General features: G+C 44.6%; 1 long non-coding RNA gene across 1 annotated transcript; it reads left to right on the top strand.

Annotated features, from left to right (window-relative positions):
* The first annotated feature begins 1,493 nt into the window (after positions 1-1,493).
* On the top strand, positions 1,494-21,619 carry LOC103796175 (uncharacterized). Its single transcript, XR_004730926.3, has 4 exons — positions 1,494-1,603; positions 10,669-10,864; positions 17,217-17,289; positions 21,493-21,619. It is a non-coding gene; the product is annotated as an uncharacterized LOC103796175 (long non-coding RNA).
* The last annotated feature ends 330 nt before the right edge of the window (positions 21,620-21,949 follow it).

Here is a 21,949-nt window from a genome sequence, read left to right as displayed (position 1 = left end):
ATGCATTGTGTACACCCACCGCGATATTGAGTATTATCTTTCTAAAATATTATGAATAATATCACAGGTGTACACCTACTATGATTTAGGAATAACGTCTCTCTAGGATACTATGAATAATATCACAGGGTGAACAGCCTCTGTGATATTAGGAGCAATATCTCCTTAGGATATTATGAGCAACATCACAGGTGTAAACAAATGTTGTACACCCACTGTGAGATTATAAGTAGTATCTCCCAAGGATATCACGAATAATATCATGGAATATACACACATGCTGTACACCCACTGTGATATTAAAAGTAATATCTTCTTCAGATGTTATGAATAATATCACAATGTGTAACCCACTGTGATATCAGCAGTAATATCTCTCTAGGATATTACAAATAATATCACAGGATGTTCACCCATTGTGATATCAGAACTAATATCTCCCTAAGATATTATTAATAATATCACAGGGTGTACACCCACTGTGATAAGAAAAAAATCTCCCTAGGATATTACGAATAATATCAAAGGGTATACACCCACAGTGATATTAGAAGTGATAGCGCCCTAGAATACTATGAATAACATCACAAGGTGTGCATTCACTGTGATATTAGGAGTAATACCTCCCTAGGATATTAGGAACAGTCTCTTCCTGGGACTGACCAAAGGGTAACCCCCCAGGGTTAAATCAGCAGCCACAGCAAGAGGTAGAGGGGCAGGGACTGAAATGTGGACAAAGATCTGATAAGTTTAAAACACGTATTTAAAATACAATTTAAAAAGTGCCGAATCTGCCAACTCAGGAGCCCGCGTGAAGGGTGGGGTCTGAGTTGTAGAATAAGACCGCAGGGGTGCGGCCCTCGCTCCCACGCCCTTCTGTTCAGACCCCCAAGGAGCCATGTTCGTCTCTTGGATCCTACGGCCAGAAAAGAGGACCCCAGAAGTTTCTGGAGTCTCTGTTTCTCCGAAAAGCTGGGTCCAGCCCTGCTAGCCCATTGCATAATCTTCTAAATTCTAAATCCTGGCATAGTCTACCTGAGTCCTCCCCACCACCCTGCAGGTAGACAGTGTCCATTCCAGCAGTGAGATGACTGTGACGCGATCCCCATCCTCTCTGCCTTGACCAGGTGGTCCCCGCGATTGGACACGTAGGCGGTCATCAGCTCTCCTTTTTACTAACGTGTGCAGACCTTTGAGATATCTCATCAGGAGAAACTGGAATTGCTGGGTCCAAAGTGTTTGGTAAGTTTGGAGTGATTCTTGTTGCAGGGGGAAGAGGGAACTATGGAGGTGTCACTGAACTTTCAGGGGTTCTGGGATCCCCCACCCAGGTGCCTGCCCCAGCTCCCCGGGTACATCCCCCTCCCACCCCCACCTCGCCTGTTTCACCCATCGTGGCCCCACCCCCACCATGCAGCTGAACCTTGCGAGGGCCTCTGGATCACGGAGCTCCAATTTCAGTGGGAACTGCCCAGCCCCGCCCCTTCCCTGGCAGAAGCACGGCGGAGCACTCTCTCCAGAAACTGACGGACGGACAGACGCTGGGACCCAGGACAACCGAGGCGCCAATGGCGCTCCTGGCGAGCCCTGCGCAGGGCAGGAGGTGAGTGCTCCCCCCATCGCGCCTACTCTTTCCTTTTCCAGGCTTAGTTTGGCCGCAGATCTCTAGGGCTGCAATACTGAAGAGAAGAGAGACCCCCAAATTCCTGGACCCGGGAAGCGAGACTTACTCTAGCCCCCTAACTTCAGCGGGTTGGACCTCTTTCAACAAGCCTTCCACCCCCACCCACCCACAGGAGCCCAGCTCTGTTTAAGGGGCCACCCTTAAACAGACCTCCCATCTACTAGGGGCTTTGACGCTTATTTGCGGAAAGCTAGTGGGTCCTCCAAGCTCTCCTACCCCCAGAGAGCCCTGACCTCTCTGGTTTCTTTTCCCATTGCCCTTAGCAAAGGATTCCAGGGAGTGGAGTTCATGGGGTGGGGTTGGGGGGTTGCAAGCTCCCAGCATTCTCAGGGCCAGGGAGATGAAGCAATAAGCTGGTATGAATTGAGGGCGCCTCTGCTCCTAGCCTTGGTGCAAGGCTATGAACTTTGCTGCTGCTAATCCATTTAATACAACTCATAGAGGTAGAGTCTCATTATCCCCTTTTTGCAGGGAAGGAAACTGAGGCACAGAGAAGTTAGAGTTTGCACATCCGGTGGGTTGTGAAAATAGGGAGTAAAAAGACAGCGGAGAGAGAATTGGAGAGGCCACGTCCATGAAACTTCAAATTTCCTCTAGGGTTAGATAGGACTAGCAGACCTGCTGAGACAAAAATAACAGATCAAACTGGGCATGGTGGGTCTTGCCTGTAATCCCAGCACCTAGGAGGCTGAGGCAGGAGAATTGCTTGAGGCCAGGAATTCGAGACCAGCATGGGCAACATAGTGAGACTCCCATCTCTACAAAACATAAAAAAAAAATTAGCCAGGCCAGGTGAGGTGGCTTATGCCTGTAATCCCAGCACTTTGGGAGGCTGGGGTGGGAGGATTGATGGAGCCCAGGAGTTCAAAGCTTCAGTGAGCTTTGATTGTGCCACTGCAGCCTGGGCAACAGAGTGAGACTCAGTCTCTAAAACATAAATTAATTAATAATAATAAAATAAAAATAAATCACACATCAAGACTACCAGTGGAACAAGCTTTGGAGTCAGATAAGCCTGGGTCAGTCAGCTCTGCTACTTCCCATTTGTGTGGCCCTGAAGGAGGCAGTTCCCTTCTTCGTGCCTCAGTCTGCTGTTCTCTGAAATGGGGACAGGACAGCCTATGTCCTAGAGTTGTTATAAGGATTAACTGACAGTCCATGCCTAACAATGATTATGAAGCCCAGGTCTCCTAGATCCCAGGACCCAGCTCCTTGGGTTCAAATTCCAGCCCTTCCACTTCTCAGCTGGGTAAAGTCAGCCAAGTTACTCAACCTCTCTTGTCTTCAGCTTCTTCATCTGCAAATCATTTGATAATTGGATCTACCTAGGGTTGATGTCAGGATGAAAGGAGTTGAGAATTATTAGGTATTCCAAAGAGTGCTTGACACATTTTTGTGTAAATGCTAAAGATCCAAAATTTGCCTGGTCCCCTGGACAGGTGAGCTGGGGACCCCTGCCTTCTACCATCCTACATGTGCTCCTGGTGTTCCCTTAGGTCTGAAACCATGTTCCCAGACAGGACAGTTGACAGCTACCATAACCTTGCATTTCCCAAAATGTACCATGTAGACTCTTGGATACACAAGGTAATTTTAGAGCCACGTTAGGATGAGCCTTTTAAAAGTCATACATTGATTTTTGTTTCCCCACTGGCTGTTATAGAACAATTTTGTAAGTGATACGTATTTACGTGAGTATATTGAATAAGCACCGGCATCCCAAGTGTGAGCTTTTCTGCTCATCCATCCTCTTCTCCATTCTTGTAGGCTCTAAAGAATATTCTTCAGAGTTCATTCCTTCTTCTGCCATTGTGTTAATTTCTGCATTGTCACCAGCCACCAACCCAGGGGCTGGCAAACTTAAAGAGCCGAGCAGTCCATAGTACCTGAGGCTTTGTCAGCCAGGCAGGCTTCCTTCCAAACACTCAGCTCTGCCATTGCCCCATAAGCGCAGCAGTCACAACTAGAGACAATAGTCATAACTGTGCTTCTTTCTTACTTTTTCAGATGGGGTTCCATTTTTTTTCACCCAGGCTGGAGTGCAATGGCATGATCTTGGCTCACTGCAATCTCCACTTCCTGGGTTCAAGTGATTCTCCTGCCTCAGCCTCCCAAATAGCTGGGATTATAGGCGCCTGCCACCACACCTTGTTATTTTTTGTATTTTTAATGGAGATGGGGTTTCACCATGTTGGTCAGGCTAGTCTCCAACTGCTGACCTGTGTTTGGGCCAAGTAGGGCCAGTAGGACCCAGAACCTGATGTAGACTGGTGAGGCCAGAGCCTCTCTAGGCTGCTCAAAAAATCTGCGCTCAGGTCCTTGGTCTGCAGGGAGGACCAAATGCCTATCGACCTCACGAAAACATTGTTAGGGAACCCACAGTGTGAAACAGCTTGAGAAATAGAATCTGTGTCATATCCAACATTATTCATACTCATGATTGCACGACTGGGCCACCTGAACAGGAGGAACCAGAAGAGCACCCTCTTCACCTGCATGTCCAGATCAGTTCCCCTTTGGGTCACCAAGGGCATGAGGTGGAAGCAGGGGAGTCTGGGATAGGGGCAGGCTATGGTCAAGGGCAGTGGGGCTGGTGGGCGCTGGGCAGTGGGGGTGGTGGTGTTAGTGAAAAGTCTGGGGCAGGGCAGAGATCAGGAGGAACAGCATTCCAGCAGGGTTCAGAGACAGGTCAGTAGGTCGGCAGACACAGGAGTAGGTGGCTTGGGACTTAGAGGAGCAGTTGGAGTTGGAGGAGAAGGGCTCTGTTTTCCTCCAGTCTTCCTGTTTGGTGCTGCATTAGCACCCCACTGCACCCCCAACCCCTGTCTCTCCCTTGCCCTCACTCCCTGAGTCTTAGAACCCCTTCCTTATCTTCAGTACACACCTTCTTTTTTTTTTTTTTTTTCAGTCAGAGTCTCACTCTTGCCCAGGCTGGAGTGCTGTGGTGCAATCTAAGCTCACCACAACGTCCACCTCCCAGGTTTCACCATGTTGGCCAGGCTGGTCTCCAACTCCTGACCTCAGGTGATCCACCTGCCTCGGCCTCCCAAAGTGCTGGGATTACAAGCATGAGCCACTACGCCGGCTCCAGCACGCACCTTCTTAAGAACAGTTCCTTTCTGGATCCTTCCTAAGGTTCTGATTTCTAATCCTTCCTAACCCAGTTCACTGTCTGTCCACCCTGATACCCCCATTCTGCCTCACTTTCTCCTTTCCTGATGCCACCATTTCCCACAATCAGTCCTGGCCTCTGATTCCCGCCCTTTAGGTTCTAGTGTTCCTTGGGTCCTCCCTCTCCCTTGATCCTCTCTGATTGGGGTGGGAGTGTGAGCTGGAATTTAAGCCAGGCTTTATTGGAGTCCTGGGCCTGGATTCTGCATTGTGTCCCGCTGTGTCATTGCACCTTCTCGTTTCTGCTCTTTCTGCTGCTTCATCCTCTTCATATTCTAACTCGCCAGTGGATGCTGACCCCGCTAGTGGAGCGTCACTCCTTCCCCCTTGCTACTTCTCCATCTCCATCTCTCCATCTTCTGCTCCTGGCCTTTCCTGGCACGGGCTCGAGCTCTGAGCTCTTGCCCTTTTCCGGGACACCGTCCTGCTCCTCCTTGTCACCCGGGGCAGTGGCTGTGGGCTCCTCGTCCAGCTGCTGCTGGTCTGGGCCGCCCTGGTCAGTGTGACGGGGCGACAGCGCAGTTCACGTCCTGGATTGGCAGCAGCAGGTGCCTTGCGCTCGGCAACCCCTATAGGTTGGTGTGGGCGCTGCCTGGAGGTTGCTGCTGTGCTCGTTGGTGCCCAGCGCGCCCCGCCTGTGGCTTCCTCGTTGAGTCGCTACTGCCCTGCTCCAGGTTCCACTGGCTGAATCTTCTTGCGAGGTGCCTTCGCTTCTCAGGGAACCCAGCGGAGCAGCCCAGGAGGCTGCTGCCACACAGGTCGCCATATTCCCCGCGGTGCCGGATGGGTTCTGGCCTTAGGCCCCTCACCCCACTCCAGCCACCGCCTCTCCCTTCCGAGGGCACAAGGAGACGATGGAGGAACCTCCAGGGAGTAGATGGCCGCCGTTCCCCCAGCAGCGAGCAGGGCAGAGGAGAAAGACGCTAGGAAGCCGAAGGTTCTTGCCGGTCAAGGGTCGCCCAGGGCTGCGCCCCCTGATTCCTGCCCACGAGCAAATGCCGGGACCCTCCCTGCCAAGTTGCTCCCGAAAAGCTCTCGGGCCTACAGGGAGAGACACTTTCTTCCTCTCTGTGAGTCTGCAAACTCGGGACCAGGTATTTTCTGCATGTTCTTAAACAGGGTGCTTCAGTCAAAGGTTGATGATAGAACCACTCTTTCTGATTATCGCCTGCTGATACAGAGAACATATGAACATGAAAATAAAAATATTTATAAATAGTTTTTGCCAGAGGCTGTGGCTCACACCTGTAATCCCAGCACTTTGGGAGGCCGAGACGAATAGATCACAAGGTCAGGAGTTCGAGACCGGCCTGGCCAACATAGTGAAACGCGTCTCTACTAAAAAAAAAACACAAAAATTAGGCAGGCGTGGTGGCAGATGCCTGTAGTCCCAGCTGCTCGGGAGGCTGAGGTGCAAGAATCGCTTGAACACAGGAGGCAGCAGTTTCAGTGAGCTGAGATCACACCACTGCTGCGGGCCAGACTGGCAACAGAGCAAGATTCCATCTCAAAAAAAAAAAAAAAAAAGGATATTTATAGTTTCCAAACTTTGGAGGTATCAAGAACGGAGAGGAAAAACAAATGCTTCCACCCACCTTTGTTCACAAAATTGTGGTTTACCAAATCAGTGTAAATTATAGATGACTTCTAAGAAATACATTTCTTAAATCTAGAAAATAAAACAAGTAAAGGGCCGGGCACCGGGCGCAGGGCTCACACCTATAATCCCAGTACTTTGGGAGTCCCAGGCAGGAGGAGGGAGGGGGAACGAAGAGGGGAAGAAGGGGGTGGGATCACCTGAAATCAGAAGTTTGTGACCAACCTGACAAACATGGTGAAACCCCATCTCTACTAAAAATACAAAAATTAGCTGGGCGTAGTGGCACGTGCCTGCAGTTCCAGCTACTCAGGAGGCTGAGGCAGGAGAATGCGGGGAGCAGAAACTGCACCACTGCACTCCATCCTGGGCAACAGAGTGAGACTGTCTCAAAACAAACAAACAAAAAAAGTAATAAATCAAAAATGTTTTAAATACAAGTTATAAAAACATTATCTTAATAGATTTTTTGTTTTGCTTGTTCCTGCTTATCAGTTTTTTGAACCCTTAGGCTTCCTTACTAGAGTTCTAGAAATTGGTTTTTAGTTCATTGATTTTTATTTTTATTTTTGAGACTGCGTCTCACTCTGTCGCCCAAGCTGGAGAGTGGTGGCACAATTTTGGCTCACTGCAATCTCCACCTCCCAGATTCAAGTTATTGCCATGCCTCAGCCTCCTAAGTAGCTGGGATTACAGACATGAACCACCACACCTGGCTAATTTTTCTGTGTTTAGTAGACACGGGGTTTCACTGTGTCAGCCAGGCTGGTTTCAAACTCTTGACCACAAATGATTCACTTGCCTTGGCCTCCCAAAGTGCTGGGATTACAGGTGTCAGACACTGCACCCAGCCCATTGATTTTTGAAAAAATATGTATTTGTAATGTATTGAGGGGTTATAAGTGCGAGTTTCTCACATGCCTGTTTCACATAGTGGTGAAGCCTGGGTAGTTCATTGATGTCAGTTATCAGAAACCTGTGTTCAAGAGGGCTGCTTAGAGTTTTTTCCATAAAAGGCAAATTTGGGGGCAGGGCTCGGTGGCTCATGGCTGCAATCCCAGCACTTTGGGAGGCTGAGGCTGGTGGATCATGAGGTCAGGAGCTCAAGACCAGCCTGGCCAACATGGTGAAGCCCCATCTACACTGCCACCAGATAGCTGGGCATGGTGGCAGTCACCTGTAGTCCCAGCTACTTTGGAGGCTGAGGCAGAAGAATCACTTGAACCCAGGAGGCAGAGGTTGCAGTAGAGTAGGTGTCCAGCCTAGGTGACAGAGCAAGACTCTGTCTCAAAAAAAAAAAAGAAAAAGAAAATTTGGACTATTGCTGATTACAAATATTTTTAGAGTAGAATTCAAAATGGTAAATGTGGATGATGGAAACAGTAGTTATAATGAGAATTGATGAAACTTCCCAATTCACAAGAAAATTTAATTTCTTATTTTTATGTGCAGCATTTTAAGACAGTAACTGGAATCATGACTGACAGCATCACATCAGGACCACCAGCCCTTTTTTTGTTTGTTTTTGAAACGGAGACTCACTCTATTGCCCAGGCTGGAGTGCAGTGGAGTGATCTCGGCTCACCAGAGCCTCCTCTTCCTGGGTTCAAACAATTCTCCTGCTTCAGCCTCCTGAGTAGCTGAGATTACGACGTGCACCACCTTGCCTGGCTAATTTTTGTATTTTTGGTAGAGACGGGGTTTCACCATGTTGGCCAGACTTTTATAAATTTCATAAAATCTTCAGAATGCATTAATAACTTTTTTTTTTTTTTGAGATGGAGTCTCACTCTGTCACCAGGCTGGAGTGCAGTGGCACCATCTCCACTCACTGCAACCTCCGCCTCCCTGATTCAAGCAATTCTCCTGCCTCGGCCTTCCAAGTAGCTGGGACTACAGCATGTGTCAGCACGCCTGGCTAATTTTTGTATTTTTAGCAGAAGCATGATTTCACCAAATTCGTCAGGTGGGTCTTGAACTCCTTGACCTCAGTTAATGCACCTGCCTCAGTCTCCCAAAGTGCTGGGATTATAGGCATGAGCGACCATGCCAAGCCATTAATAACATGTTTATACACATATGACTTCAGCAAATATTTAGCATAACATTCAAAATTACAAATCATAACATCTTAAAATTGTATAAATGTATATAATTTTTGAAACATGTATATCAACAATATACCCATAAATGTAACTGAGATGAGATCTACTGTCACCTCGTCTGACAATGCCCTCCCATGCAGTATCACCACATTTGACAATGACCACCCATACAACCTGCCAAATAAATCTAATCATTTAATATCTCTACAAGATCAGAGATACATTCTTTAGACTCCCCGAGGGACCCAGCTGAAAAATCCCAAAGTTAATTTTAAACCAAAAATATTTGATTTAGGATTTTGATGCTGGTGAAACCCATCAAAGATATCAAGTTTGAAAACACTTTATCAGAAGAGACTCACAGGTCGCTTTTAAAAGAATATTCAGATAAAACATTGAATGATTGTGGTCACAAATTCGGTTTACTTTCTTCCGGTCTTTGAATATTTTTTCCAGTGGCAAATATTTGCTTCGGTTGTATTATAGTTAAAAGGAATGCTGGGAAACAAAAATAAGTATTCATTAGAATCAGTGATCCAGTCACGATCAATTTGCTGTTTGAATTTTGTTTTTTTTTTACAAAGTCATACTTTTGAAAACGTCCAGCTGTAAATTGAAATAGTCTCCAAAATCTGATTTTTTCCCCCTATTCTAAGGTGACCAGCTTTCCTAGAGTGAACCACACCACAAAAAAAAGATATGATATATATGTTTACATGTATGTGTTATTTTAACATAAAACATGTAAAAGAGCCATTTCTTTGAAATTATATATTAGTTTTCATAATTTACTTTGCAGCATCATAAATGCTCTTATTTTAAAAAGTAGGAGTAGTTAGTGTCAATTACTACTTATTAGTACAAATAATTAAGCACATATTTGAAGGAAATAACAATTTTAAAAATAAGGTTTTATTTTAAATTAGTTTTAGATTCACACAGAAATTGGGAAGAAAATGCATATTTCCCATGTAGACCCAACCGAGTTTCCCCTCTTATTAACATATCAACATATATCAGATATGTTATTAATATCTTTTTTTTTTTTTGTGATGGTGTTTTGCTTGCCCAGGCTGGAATGCAGTGGTGCAATCTTAGCTCACTGCAACCTCTGCCTCTCGGGTTCAAGTGACTCTCCTGCCTCAGTCTCTTGAGTAGCTGGGATTACAGGCACCTGCCCTCATGCCCGGCTAATTTTTGTATTTTTAGTAGAGAGGGGGTTTCACCGTGTTGGCTAGGCTGATCTCAAACTCCTGACCTCAGGTAATCCACTCGCCTCAGCCTCCCAAAGTGCTGGGATTACAGGCATGTGCCACCATGCCCAGCATACCCAGTTTTAATTGGGTTTTCAGTTTTAGGTTTTTTTTTTGGAGATGGAGTCTCCCTCTGCTGCCCAGGCTGGAGTGCAGTGGCACAATTTTGGCTCACTACAATCTCTGCCTCTTTGGTTCAAGAAATTCTCCCACCTCAGCCTCCCGAGTAGCTGGGATTATAGTTGCGTGCCACCATGCCTGGCTACTTTTTTGTATTTTAGTAAAGACTGGATTTCACTGTGTTGCCCAGGCTGGTTTTGAACTCCTGACCTCGTGATCTGCCTGCCTTGGCCTCCCAAAGTGCTGGGACTACAGGTGTGAGCCACTGTGCCTGGTCAGTTTAAAATTTTTAGTGTTCCTTTAAAAAGTTATTTGTGTATTTTCAGTATAGTTTTTAAAATCACATATGTATTTTGTAAATATCTTCTCACAGTTTGTCTATCTTTTTGTTCTCTGAATAGGATTTTTCACAGTAGAAAATTGAGTTTTATAAAGTCTGTGTTATGAATATTTTCATGAATTGGCTTTTGGTGTTGTGTGTTAAAACTCAACACCAAACCCAGTGTCACATAGATTTTCTTTTTGATTTTTTATAGTTTTGCGTTTTCAACTGTAATCTCTGGACTATTTTGAGTAGGTTTTTGTGTTTTAATTTGTGTGTACATTCATTTCATTCAACATAGCTTCCAAATAATTCTTCCTTTACCATTTTGGGAAGGATATAGTTATAGTGGGCTTCATTTCAGTTTGAATTTCCAAAATTATGACATTGAATAAACTGAATATTGAATTTTATAGGTATTTCAGGACAACTAGGAGGGGGCGCGTGTCCGCCGAGAAACTGTGAGCAACAGCGTCTGTGCTGAGCCCTGGCGCCACCAGAGGGCGCACGTACCCACTCCTGACCAACTTCCTTCTGAGGTGTCAGAAGCGCAAGGAGCTTTATGTTCCTCAGGGCAGCAGGAAGGTCGTGTCAACTTGGTGTCGTTTATTGGTGAGTAAAAAGCTTCCTGTCCATCGCCGTGAGTGCAGAGGAGAGAGCCTTTAAAGAGTACTCAGCAGAGGAAGAAATTCATCCAGAAAAATGAAACCCTCAAATCTCACTGTTTTGACTATACCCTGATATTGTCAATGTCCAAGACACAGTGGCTGTTAATATATATTCTCACCGTGGCCTCTAATATAGTAATCACACCATATCCTAACACCAATATAGTACCCACACCATGCCCTTACACTAATATATCCACACAGTAGCCTTAATACTGATAAATATAATAATATCTGCTAAGTGGACTCTGTTGACATTGAGACTTTTATAAGGGTGTCACAGCTTTGGCCTCTGTAATAGATTTTGATGAGGTGTCTGCTTTCCTGGCATGGTATTGATATGGTTGTTTTAAAAAGTTATTTACTTTCCAATAATGTCATACTTCTAGGAAACTTCCAATAGCAGTACAAAGTATAACCTGTTTCTTCTCTTAGATTCTGCAGCAGTTACTGCTGTACCTGATTTACAGTGTCCCAAAAAATACTTCAGTATATTTTACCCAAAGTACAGACACTCTCCCAGGTAACCACCACATAACCCCTAGATAAGGAAATCAGCATGCTTCCTACATGATAATTCAGTCTACAAATTCATTTCACTTTTACCTCCTGCCCCATCTGGGAGTATAATGTGTTTTTTCATTCTGATCCAGTTTTCTTTTCCTGGAACTGTTCCCTAGACTTTCCTGCATATTTGTCAGCTTGACACATTTAAAGATCATGCAAGTTTTTGTTTGAATACCTGTCTTCAGTTTTAGACCAGGCTGGCTAACATGGTGGAACCCCATCTCTACCAAAAATACAAAAATTAGCCAGACGTGGTGGCACATGCCTGTAATCCTAGCTACTCGGGAGGCTGAGGCATGAAAATCACTCTAACCAAGGAGACAGAAGTTGCAGTAAGCCAAGATTACGCCACTGCACTCCAGCTTGGGTGACAGAGTGAGAACTCACACACATAAAAAAACTGGATCTGGGACCTCTGGGCCTCCAGATTTATGAAAAATAAATATTTGTTGTTTCAGCCACGCAGTCTATGGTATTTTCTTATAGCAGCCCAAGCAGACTAAGACATAGGTGAAGAACTAAGACATAAATGTAAGTCCCTTGGCTCCACAGCTGAAGGCATATTACATGGGATAACACAGTGTTTCATCATGAGATAACGCATCTGTTGTCATGTTTTCTCTTGCTGCTTTTACAATCCTATGGGCTGGGCATGGTGGCCAACGCCTGTAATCCCAGCATTTTGGGAGGCTGAGGTGAACGAATCACCTGAGGTCAGTAGTTCAAGACCAGCCTGGCCAACATGATGAAAACCCTGTCTCTACTCAAATTCAAAAATCGGCCCGGTGTGGTGGTGCACACCTGTAATCCCAGCTACTCAGGAGTTGAGGCACAACAATTGCTTGAATCTGAGAGGTAGAGGTTGCAGTGAGCCAAGATCACACCACTGCACTCCAGCCTGGGCAACAAGAACGAGACTCTATCTCAAAAAAAAAAAAAGGATCCTTTCTTAATCTTTGACCTTCGGGAGTTTAGTTATTAAATGCCCTGGTGTAGTCTCCATCCTGGGCCACCTAGGCTATTGATAGCTTCTGCTCCTTTTCCTCATTATCAGACAGGATGCCTTCCTGCATGAACAGAAACAGATTCCAGCCAACTGAAGCAGAAAAGGAGTTATTGAAAGGTTATTAGGTAGCTCACAGAATCTCCTGGAGGGCCAGAGAACAAGGCTGGGATCTTTCACTGCAAGAGCAGCTCCAAAATTCGCCATATAGAACTGGCTCTATGAATACATGCCAGCTGCTGCTCTGGAGAAGTGTTACCACCACAGGCACCATCCAGATGGCAAAGGCCAGGTCCTGGACTCTGTGCTGGTCATGGCTCACACTGATTCTGCATGGCTTGCTCCTTTGCCTCACTAGCTTCCAATTCAAAGTCTGTCTAAGGCAGGTGGTCTGATTTGCAGCACTTAGGCCGTATGCCATGTCTTGCTTGCAGGGGGCTCTGGAGAATTGGAGTCTGGCATTTTCAGTTCCGGTGATAGGAAACTGGCTTGGTTTTTAATCAACTAGCTTGGTTATTAATCAACTAGCACTAATGCATTAGTGCTATTTGATTGTGCTGGTTGATTAATACTGGCACAGTAGTTAAAGTATGTGCTAAGAAGAATGCAGGGAGTAGTTTACTTAGAATTTCAGCTTTGGGTGTTGATGGTGAAGCGGGAATATTTTTTCCCTGAGTTGTCCCGGGGAGTGATTCTCCATTTCTAGTTTACAAGACCAGGGCATTAAATTATACTACAACCATCTCATCCTGTGATGAGAAATTCTGGATGGTTCACACCTGTAGTCAGCTACTCAGGAAGCTGAGGCAAGAGAATCACTTGAACCTGGGAGGTTGAGGCTGCCATGAGCTATAATTGTGCCACTGCACTCCAGTCTGAGAGACAGAGTAAAACTCCATCTCTGAAAATAAAGTAAAAAAAAAATTTAAAAATATTTTAAAAGATGAGGAATTCACCAAACATGAAGAAGAGGTCAGCCCAAAATGGTAACACTAATGTGTTATCCCATCTTTTCTTCACTCTCTCTGTACCTCTAGGCCATCCACCTCTGAATTCCAATTTTTTTTGTTTGTTTAAAACTAGGACAATACTGCTTTCATTTTCTTTATTTTAAAAAACTGCAACCTAGTGATTGTATTGGTCATAAGCATGATTGTTGTTGCAATGTGCTGCTTACAATGAAGGACAGTAAGCAAGCTAGGGATTCTGCCTGCCACTTCCAGCCTTTCCTCTTTTTACTTCAATAGACGTCAATGATAAATCAACCTTATGTACAATTTCTTACAACTCTTTGTATATTTTGTAGAGGTGGGATTTTGCCATGTTGCCCAGGCTAGTCTCAGACTCCTGAGCTCAAATGATCCACCCACCTTCGCCTCCCAGAGTGCTGGGATTGCAGGCGTGAACCACTGCTCCCAGCCTTTGCATTTTATCTGGGTTATGTATATAAGTATAGATGTCAGATTTTTAAATTTTTGTCTGTTGCTTGGTTGATTGGTTTTCTTGTTTTGGTTGCCCAACATCTAAATCCAACCCCTTCCTTGTAGTAGAACTCTCGACCATCTGAGCCTTGGAAAGAAGCAGATCTTGTCTCCTACTATGGAAGTGAAACAGTGCAGGTATTTGCTTTCCAGCACGCCCTTAACAGCGAGGGCATGTACATATGATATAGGCTCAATCAATTGGGTATATCCTCTTAGAACTTTAAGAAACAAGTGCCAGAAAGAAGCAGAGACAGTGTTCGTTTTGGCAGAGGTGGAGGCAGTGGCAGTAACACTAGGTGTAAGGCAGCAATGCCAGCAGAGCAATGAGTGGCCTCTGGGTCCAGGGTTCAGGACAGGAATAGAGGTGGCAGTGGTGTCTTTACTGAATTGGTTCCATAGCAAATTTGGGCTAAGGTAGTAACTGTCTTGGCTCCTTTAGTTTCTGCCATTTTTTAAACAGCTTTATTGAAATATTAAGTTGGTGCAAAAATAATTGCAGTTTTTGCTATTAAATGCCTTACAATTTGCCCTTTTAAAGTGTATAATTCCATGATTTTTAGTATATTTACAAATATTTAACACTATAACCATACTCAATTTTAGAAATTTTTATCATCTCAAAAAAAAAAAAAATCCATATCCTTTAACTATCGCCTCCTACCCCACAGCCCACCCCCACCCACCCCCAGCCCCGAACAACCACTGAGCTCCTTTCTGTCTATAAATTTCCCTATTCTGGACTTTCACATGAATGGAATAATATAGCCTGTAGTCATTTGTGACTGTCTTATTTTACTTAACATGATGTTTTCAGGGTCCATTTATGTTGTAACTTATATCAGTACTTCATTCCTTTTAAGGCTGAATCATATTCCACTGTATACCATATTTTGTTTATTCATTCATCTGTTGACAGACATTTGGGTTGTTTCTATGTCTTGACTGTTACGAACAATACTGCTGTAAACATTCATATACAAGCTTCTGTGTGGGCATATTTAACCTTCCTTATACATTGATGTAGAGAATGAAATCCAGAGAGGGAAAGTGACTTGCTTAAGGTCACACAGCTAATTTTTGTAATTTTTTGTGGCAACAACTGTTTCATTTTCTGCCCATTTGTTGACCTTAATTCTTCAGGCTTTCTGGTGACTCCATGAGTTACAGAAAATTATCTTAACAAATTTGTTTCTTATTCAAATAAGACAATATTGACTTCTGTTCTTTATAACCATGAGGCCTTTACTGCTTTCTTTGGGGCTAAGTTCTTAGTCCCAGGACAAAAGCATTAGCTATAATTGGCTAATGTGACACACTTCCCAGTTAACCTTCAGTGTTGAATTTAACCTTCCTTATACATTGATGTAGAGAATGAGATCCAGAGAAGGAAAGTGAATTGCTTAAGGTCACACAGCCAGACAGTGGTACAGCTAAGACTAGAATCTAGAACTCCTTATGCCAATTTAATGTTCTTCCCTCTACACTAGGCTTCCCATCATTAACTCAACAACTGTCTTTTAAGCTCTGTGGCCATAGGATATATGGAAGAAGCAGGGGAGACAGAGTCCAAAGACATGATTCCTGCTCCTGGCTTTGCCACTTCCTACCTTTGTGGCCTTGGACAAGTTATTCTGTGTCTCTAGGTCTGACCTATCTCATCCAAAAACCAGGAGTTGGAGATGGGAGGCTAGAGGGGAGAGGGGTTGGATTTGAGGGAACAATCTCAAATGCCTACAACCTCCAGAGGGTGTTACTCTTTCACTTATTCAATTATATTTTATTCACTTATAATTTATTCCCTTCTTTTTTTGAGATGGGGTCTCACTCTATTGCCCATGCAGTGGCTCTATCTTGGCTCACTGTAACCTCAACCTCCTGGGCTCAAGGGATCCTTCCACCTCCTTCTCCTGAGTAGCTGGACCTATAGGCATGTGCCACCACTCCCGGCTAATTTTTGTAATTTTTTGTAGAGACAGGGTCTTGCTATGTTGCCCAGGCTGGTCTCAAACTCCTGACCTCAAGTGATCCTCCAACTTCAGCCTCCTAAAGTGCTGGGATTACAGGTGTGAGCCATTGCACCCAGCCTATTCCCTCTCAATGACAATTTATAACAGGAACATTTATTTGGATTCCAAGAACAAATTCCATTGAAATTTTAGTCCTTTTTTCCATTTTGTTGTTTTTTCATCTCACATCCTTTTCATATTCTTCTCATAGTTTTAATGTGCTTTATTTTTGTAACAGCATCTTAGGTTGTGTTTGTGCAACACGAACACACTGTACTTGCTTCATTTTCACAAGAAATGTGTTCTTTCCCCCCCTCCCCCTTTCTGGAAACATTCGGTCCTCTCAATCTAGGTCTTATTTTCTTACTTTTTTTTTGTGACAACGTCTGGCTCTGTCACCTAGGCTGGAGTGCAGTGGTGCAATCTTGGCTCAATGTAACTTCCATCTCCCGGGTTCAAGCAATTCTCGTGCCTCAGCCTCCCAAGTAATGCCAAGTTAATTTTTGTATTTTTAGTAGAGACAGGGTTTCACCATGTTGGCCAAGCTGGTCTCAAACTCCTGGCCTCAAGTGATCCACCCACCTCAGCCTCCCAAAGTGCTGGGATTACAGGCATGAGCCACCATGCCCAGCCTTATTTTCTTACTTTTGTTAAAGACATGATCAATAAATATTTCACACATTTAAAAAAATGGTTTAGGCTGGGTGCAGTGGTTCATGCCAGTAATCTCAGCACTTTGGGAGGCCAAGGCGGGTGGGTCACTTGAGCTCCGGAGTTCAACACAGGGAGACCCCTGTCTCTACAAAAAATAGGAACCTCAGCTGGTATGGTGGCACATGCCTGTAGTCCCAGCTACTCAGGAGGCTCAGGTGGGAAGATAGCTTGAACCCAGGAGGTAGAGGTTGCAGTGAGCTGTGATGGTGCACTGCATTCCAGCCTGGGTGGCAGAGTGAGACTTTGTCTCAAAAAAAACCTAAAAGAGTTATAAGAAAAATAATAGTACAACCATCTTGATCAATGGCAAAAGAACTTGGTCTAAGTGTTGGGAGAACACAGGGAATGATAAGGACCATGATAGAGCATAAGATATTTGGATTTTTTAAAAGCCTGAAATATGATTTTGCTAGGAAATCTCTTATTCTTTAAATTCAGGCAATTAATTCAATTAAGTTTGTCACACAGAGCATTTTCTAATTGTTTATTGAAGTCCCATCTTTGTTTTTATTCTTCATGGAGGAAGGAACGCCAGTAGCTCCTGATGGCAGATGGGAAAAGAAGAGGTGACTCTGCCATCTGCTGCTTACTGATGGTATGTACCCGCCAGTCCTTCAGTAGGATTCAGGTGCCACCCTTATAAAGGGTCAGCTCTGAAAGGCCTTGTTGGGAACATCTCCAGTATGTTCATTTGATGGTTGGGATATCAGAGACATGGAGGCCTTACATCCCAACAACTGGAAACCATGAAGCTGGCTCCAAGGTAAAGCCCACAGGCGGAATCTGTCCTCTGGTAGGCATCCGGCATGTGCTGCCACAGAGCTGAAAGTGTGGCTAGAGAAGGATGAGAGAAGAGGAAAGAGGACCACAGTGGGAGTTGAGTCACCAAGAAAGTTGGAAGCCATTGCAGAGCTCCAGGAACAGGGGCAAGGGCTGAGATAATTTTTTGTTATTAAAAAAGGAGAGGCCAGGAGTGGTGGCTCACGCCTATAATCCCAGCACTTTGGAAGGCCGAGGCAGGCAAATCACCTGAGGTCAAGAGTTTGAGACCAGCTTGGCTAACATGGTAAAACACCATCACTACTAAAAATACAAAAAATTAGCCAGGTGTGGTGGCGCATGCCTGTAGTCCCAGCTTCTCTAGAGGCTGAGGCAGGAGAATTGCTTGAATCCGGGAGGCAGAGGTTGCAGTGAGCTGAAATCACGCCATTGCATTCCAGCCTGGGCAACAAAAACGAAACTCCATCTCGAAAAAGAAAAAAAGAAAAAGGAGAGAAACCGGTGGATTTGAGAAAGAGCAAAAGAAAATCTGACTTGATAAGACATTGGATTCAGAGAATGAAGGGCTGGAACTGCAGGTGCCTGCCAGTGAACTGTACTTTGTATTACCAACTGATCATAGAACTTCAGTTTGATTATTCATTAACTTCCCGCCTATTTTGGCTTCCTACTGAAATCAGGACGTAAGAAATTTGTCACCGGGTAGACAATAAATGTTCCTCCCCACCCTCTGCCAGTCACCCCACTATACTTGGTAGGAATTCAGACGTCTGAGTGTGAGTCCCAAGTTCAGTCATTTTCTGGCTGTGTGACCTTGGAGAAAGTGACCAAACACTGGGGAGTTTAGTTTTCTCACATGAACAATGGGGCAATGGTAACAACGGCTCCCTTTAGGCTGAGCCAAGCTTCATACAAGCTAATGTCAGACATGTATCATCTTACTGAATTTTTGCAGCCCCAGGAAATAGGCATTATCATTACCCTCATTGTTCAAATGAGGACACTGAAACTCTGAGAAATGGAGTGGCTTGCCAAAGGTCATATAGCTAGAAAGTGGCAGAGCTGTCATTCCAACCCAGCCTCCTTAGCTCCAAAGCTTTAATGCTCTGGATCTCTGTCTCAGTGAGCTTTTGCTATAAAATGACCCACCCTGAAACACAGTGGCCTAAAACAACAATCATTTTGTTTAGTTCACAAATCAGTACAATTCTGATCTTGGCTGATTGAGCTGATCTATGCTGGGTTCCCACATGTTTGTGGACAGCTGGTGAGTTGGCTCAATCACATATTTGGTGATTGGCGGTTGGCTGGAGCACCCTGATGCTCTTCCATATAGCCTCTTATCCTCCAGCAGGCTAGCTTAGGCTCGTTGACTTGGGGGGCTCAAGATTCTAAGTGTAACAAGACAAAACAGGCCTCCAGCTCAAGCATGTTTTAAGTCACAGCAAATCACAAAGCCAAACCAGAGTCAGTGGGCAAGGGCCCTTTCAAAAGGTGTGGGTAGAGGGAAGGGGATCATTTGTGGTCATTTTTACAATCTGCCATAACTGCTAAGCTATAATCCCTATTTCACAGGGTTGATCACATGAGATAAAAAATGTGAATCAGCTTTGTGAACTTCTATAAAACACTGCCCAGAGAAATGGCATTGTTTAATTATTAGCACTGTATTCCAGTAGTACCTCAAATGCAACACGTCTGGTAATTATCTCCGTTTTCCAGATGAGGAAACTGAAGTCAGAGCTTAGGGAGCTTGCAGATGATCATACAGCCAGAATCTGAACAGAGATCTGTGTGTGCAGTGCCCTTTAGCAACTTGCTTCTTTATTGCATTGTTCTATAATCTGTTTTCCTGAGTAGGTCTTGTTTCTCCAACTAAAATTCCTTAAGGACTTATAATAGGACTTTTAATTCTTTTGTGGCCCATGGCAGGCACTCATTAAAGACTTTTCAAATGACTGAATCACTCATTCATTTATGTATTCCCTTTTTAAGCAAACATTTATTGAACACCAATTACTACATGGGTCCTGGACACTGAGAATACAGAAATAAATAACACAATATTCCTTTTCTTTTTTTTTTTTTTTTTTTTTTTTTTTTGAGACGGAGTTTCGCTCTTGTTACCCAGTCTGGAGTGCAATGGCACAATCTCGGCTCACCACAACCTCCGCCTCCTGGGTTCAGGCAATTCTCCTGCCTCAGCCTCCCGAGTAGCTGGGATTACAGGCGTGCGCCACCATGCCCAGCTAATTTTTGTATTTTTAGTAGAGACAGGGTTTCACCATGTTGACCAGGATGGTCTCGATCTCTTGACCTCGTGATCCACCCGCCTCGGCCTCCCAAAGTGCTGGGATTACAGGCTTGAGCCACCGCGCCCGGCCTAATATTCCTTTTCTTAAGAAACTCACCTAGTTAAAAATAAAATCAACTTGACATTGTAATCTAGCATGATAGAACCTGATGGTTATGAGGACAAAGAGAAGGAGCTCTAAACTAGCCTGGAAGAGAAGACACCTGCCTTCTTTATGGCTGAGGACACTAAGGAGGGTACATCTGAAGAGAGCACAGCATATGCAAAGACTTGTGGGAAATAATATGGTGTGTGCCTGGACTTACCAGCAGTCTGTGTTGCTGGAGCATAGGTAAGAAGCAGCAAGGGATGAGAAGTGAGGTTGAAGGGATAAGAAGCTCAAACTTGATCTCTATTTTTGGAACACTGTCTTGCTCTGTCACCGAGGCTGGAGTTCAGTGGTGTGGTCACGGCTCACAGAAGCCTCAAATTCCTGGGCATAAGCCAACCTCCCACCTCAGCCTCCCCTGTAGGTGGGACCACAAGTGCATGCTACCATGCCTGACTCATTTCTTTATTTTTTTGTAGAGTTGGGGTATGACTATGTTGCCCAGGCTAGTTTCAAACTCCTGGGCTCCAATGATCCTGCCACCTCAGTCTTTCAAACTGTTCAGATTACAGGTATCAGCCACAGCACCCAGCCTCAAACTTGATCTCAAACTGAGATGTACCACTAGGTAATAAAAGCACATTCACACCAAGACTCATATGCAAATGTTTTAGTACCAAAACTGGAACTTATCCAACATCTATTGTCTGGTGAATAAATGAACAAAATATGGTACATTGATACAATAAAATACTACTCAGCAATTAAAGGTAATCAGGGTCAGGTGCAGTGGCTCACGCCTGTAATCCTAATACTTTGGGAGACCAAGGTATGTGGATCACCTGAGGTCAGGAGTTCCAGACCAGCTTGACCAACATGGCAAAACCCAGTCTCTGTTTAAAATACAAAAACTTTGCTAGGCATGGTGGCAGGCACCTGTAATCCCGGCTACTCAGGAGGCTGAAGCAGGAGAATCGTCTGAACCTACAGAGCAGAGGTTGCAGTGAGCTGACATTGTGCCACTTCACTCCACCCTGGGCTAAAATTAGCTGGATGTGGGCACATGCCTATAATCCCAGTTACTCAAGAGGCTGCAGCAGGAGAATCACTTGAGCCCAGGAGGCAGAAGTTGGCAGTGAGCCAAGATCACACCACTGTACTCCAGCCTGGGTGACAGAGTGAGACACCATCTAAAACAAAACAAAACAAATTCAAATTTATTTTCTCACAGTTCTGAAGGCTAGAAATCAAGGTGTTGTCAGAGTTGATGTCTTCTGAAGCCTCTCATTTTGGCTTGCAGCTGGCCATCTTCTCTCCATGTCTTCATATGGTCTTTCCTCTGCACATGTACGAGTCCTCATCTCTTCTTATAAGGACACCTGTCATTAGATTAATACCCACTCTAATGCCCTATTTTTAACTTAAGTACCATTTTAAAGACTGTCTCCAAATACAGTCATATTCTCGGGTACTGGAGGTTAGGACTTTGACATATGAATTTGAGAGGGACAAAATTCAGCTCAAAACAAGTCATAAACAAAGACTACATGTGTTATGGTTCCATGTGCATGAAGTTCCTGTTTTTATTTTTTAATTTTTTGTTGTTGTTGTTACAGGATCTTGCTTGGTTACCCTGGCTAGAATGCAGTGCCACAATCGCAGCTCACTGCAGCCTCGACCTCCCAGGTTCAAGTGATCCTCCCACCTCAGCCTCCTGAGTATATCAGACTACAGGTATGTACCACCATGTCCAGCTAATTTGTTTATTTTTTTTTGTGGAGACGGGGTCTTGCCATGCTGTCCAGGCTGGTCACAAACTCCTGAGTTCAGGCTTTCCTTCTGCCTCAGCCTCCCAGAAGTGCTGGAATTACAAGCATGAGCCCGGCTTAATTTTTCAAATTTTTTGTAGAGAGAGGGTCTGTGTTACCCAGACTGATCTTGAACTCATGGAGTCCAAGACCAGTCTGGAGGAGTTCAAGATCAGTCTGGGTAACACAGCTATCCTTCCACTTTGACCTCCCAAAGCACTGGGATTACAGGTATGAGCCACTATGCCCAGTGTGTTGCATGAAA

The sequence above is a fragment of the Callithrix jacchus genome, chromosome 10 (assembly GCF_049354715.1).
Source record: "Callithrix jacchus isolate 240 chromosome 10, calJac240_pri, whole genome shotgun sequence".
NCBI lineage: Eukaryota > Metazoa > Chordata > Mammalia > Primates > Cebidae > Callithrix > Callithrix jacchus.
The sequence above is the reverse complement of the archived record's forward strand: the minus strand, read 5'-3'. Positions and strand labels throughout refer to the sequence as shown.